The sequence below is a fragment of the Trachymyrmex septentrionalis genome, unplaced genomic scaffold (assembly GCF_001594115.1).
Source record: "Trachymyrmex septentrionalis isolate Tsep2-gDNA-1 unplaced genomic scaffold, Tsep1.0 scaffold63, whole genome shotgun sequence".
In the NCBI taxonomy this organism is placed as follows: Eukaryota; Metazoa; Arthropoda; class Insecta; order Hymenoptera; family Formicidae; genus Trachymyrmex; species Trachymyrmex septentrionalis.
Window position 1 is genome coordinate 203,319 of NW_017305811.1, and position 2,957 is coordinate 206,275.

General features: G+C 25.9%; 1 protein-coding gene across 3 annotated transcripts in view; it reads left to right on the forward strand.

Moving 5' to 3' along the window:
• LOC108753023 (disco-interacting protein 2) overlaps positions 1 to 2,957 on the forward strand; it is a 45,569-nt gene that overhangs the window by 739 nt on the left and 41,873 nt on the right. The window lies entirely within an intron of this gene.

The following is a 2,957-nucleotide window of genomic DNA, read 5'->3' on the forward strand; positions in this document are numbered from 1 at the left end:
GTGTCGTGTGTGCCCCTTTAAAAAAAGTTGTAATAAGGTATACGAAATACTTAAATTGCGTCATTTACAAATTTCTTTATTTTAATATTTTCTTATTTTGTACTGTTTTCTCTTTAAATTCTTTGAGATTAAATGTTATATTTTATTCGAATATATATACATTTGAGTTGGAAGATACTTGAATGAGAAGACAATGTGTATGCTACATATTACTTTTAATTTTTTTTTATTAAATAAAAATACGTACCACTTGAATTGTAATATGAAGATTTAAATAGGAGCACAAATAGTACTCTTAGATTATAAATGTTTTAAAAAAATTAAAGATATTACTATTGAAGTTTTATTTAAAGCAATAAAAATACTGTGTCCTTGAGTTCTATTTACAATTAAATTTGATATTATTTCTTTAAGAATTAAAACTACAATCACTTGGAATAGAGAGGAAAGATCTTGAATGGAAATACAAAGTATCAGTAACTTAGATTTTATTCATTAAAAATAGTTTACAACAGTTATTTGTTTTAAGGAAAAATATATTCTCTTTGTAATTGACGCAATTTAAATATATTTGTTTACAAGTTTTTCTTAGAGGAGCACACACACATACACTTTTTTACCTTTTCTTTAAAAAAAAAAAAGGGGATTTTATTTATAAATATTATGTATTTTGTAGTATTAAGTATAAAACAGTATATGTATCTTTCATGATAAAAGACAATACTTCAATTAAGCATAGTAAACAATTAATATTATACAAGTAATATTGTATGTAAATTTAAAAATATCACCTTCGTGTTTTATAATTATAACAGACAAACAGACACGCTATTTTCATTTTGCTATTTATTATGAATATTTAAAAATAGGCAACTTTTTCAATTTATTAATTAATGAATTGTATTATGCACAAATGTAACTCTTATAAAAATAGTATAATAGGATTTATCAATCGATGAATTAAAAACTTACTATTTTTATAAGAGTTATTTAAAATTGTATTATCAGCTATTAGTCGGTATTTATAGGTGGTTCTTATTTCAAGATCGTCTTAAGTAATGTCTTAAGATGCTAATGCGGTTTTCTGATTGATTTGTGTTACCTCAAGACAGAACTTAAGACGGTCTTGAATATAAGAACTGTAAATACCGGCCAATTATTCTACAAGAAAAAAAGTAAAGTTAAATAAATTTGCGAATAGCAAGTAACGAGATGGCTCCTTTTGTCTATAAGCCTACGCTTTTGCTGACAGTTTGTTTGCGTACAAAAATTATTGCCTACAACTCAATTACCTACATGCATTTTTAAAAATTTCGGAAACAGTCACATTTGCCTACAGCTCGATGTATTATTGTCTACATGTACTATTCTCTGCTATAAAAATACAAATTGTTTTAAAACACAAATTTTCTGTTTTAAAACAAATTCTCTATTTTAAAACACAAATTCTCTGCTTTAAAACACAAATTCTCTGTGTTTTAAAAATACAAATTATTTTCTTACTTAACTTAATCTTAATTTTATATTTGTGCGCAAAATAACTTGTAGGCAACCGAGCAAATAAATAGACATAATAATAATTTTTGTGCGCAAACGAACTATCGGCAAAAGTAAAGCAGGCAAACGATGCTGTAGGCAATCGATTTACAGGCAAACGGGATCCTCCCGTAACGGATGAGAAATAAAATTTTGCTTGCTAATGGTTGATAAGTCATTCGAATAACGATTTATCTATTTATCGCAAATATATATAAATATTTTATTGATGAATACAGTTTCATTTTTCTTCTACCATTAACCCTTTTTATTGAGCCGCCTCCAATTTGGCTCATATAGTGGTTTTTTATTTAGTATTCGGAATGTAGAATCATGTGGAAAAGGAATCTATGTGCTAAATGAATTATTCGAAGGTATGGTGAATCATTATTTTTCAGGGAAAATCAGAATTTCTCCAAATTCTCATATAAGCCCATAAATTTCCCATAAATTGATTGAACACCAATTTTGGTCATTTTTGATCATAATCTTAATCTCTTATTCATGATTTTAAAAGAAAAAATTTATTTATTTTTTATTATCATATAAAGTACTCTCCATATAAATTTTATATCAAATAATGGATAAGTATATATAAAACAGATATTTTATTTTTTTAATCAAATTTTTATTTTGTTTTTGAACCAAATCTTAATTTTTCGATTTCCACACATGCATTTTGAAGGAATATAAGAAATGCAATATGGTTGAAGAAAGTGTTCAATCATCGTGAGAGCTTCAAAAAAAAACGTTATTAGAATTTTTCTAAATCTTTACGTTCAATAGATTCCTTACAATAATGCATCAACTGTTATGTATGTGTAATTGCTCATTGATAATTTAATATAATATGTAGTTTTATTTTTTTAGGTGAAACTATCTTACACAAATAATATAAAATAATTTTAGCTATTCAATAAATATATTATTCACAGAAGTGAAAATCATAATCCTCTTCAAAGAGAAGATGATTAAAACAAAAATGAATTTTTAGTACAAAAATGAAAATAAGAGGAATAATCTCCAATGTCTTCGATCATGACAAATGATATCCAGGACATGATCCTGAACAACATTCAAGAGGTTTTAGCTGTTGGTCAGACACCTGGGTAATGCTAATGTCGGTGATATTAACTTTCAAGCATCATAACTTGAAAATATTTAATAAAAAATAACTTTATTATAGTGTTTTAAAAATGTCTCGACATCGACTATTAGACTCTAGAATCAAAAGTTTGACGTTTTAAAAAATCGACGTGACCTTGACGACGCCACCCAAAGTCAAACTGATAAAATTGGTAAATAAATCTTTTTGAACCCTACAACTTTTGTCTGAACAATTTTTATCAATAATATCGTGTTTTCAAGATAAAAATTTGTAACGCTTTATTTTGAACACCCGGTGTATATATATATATATG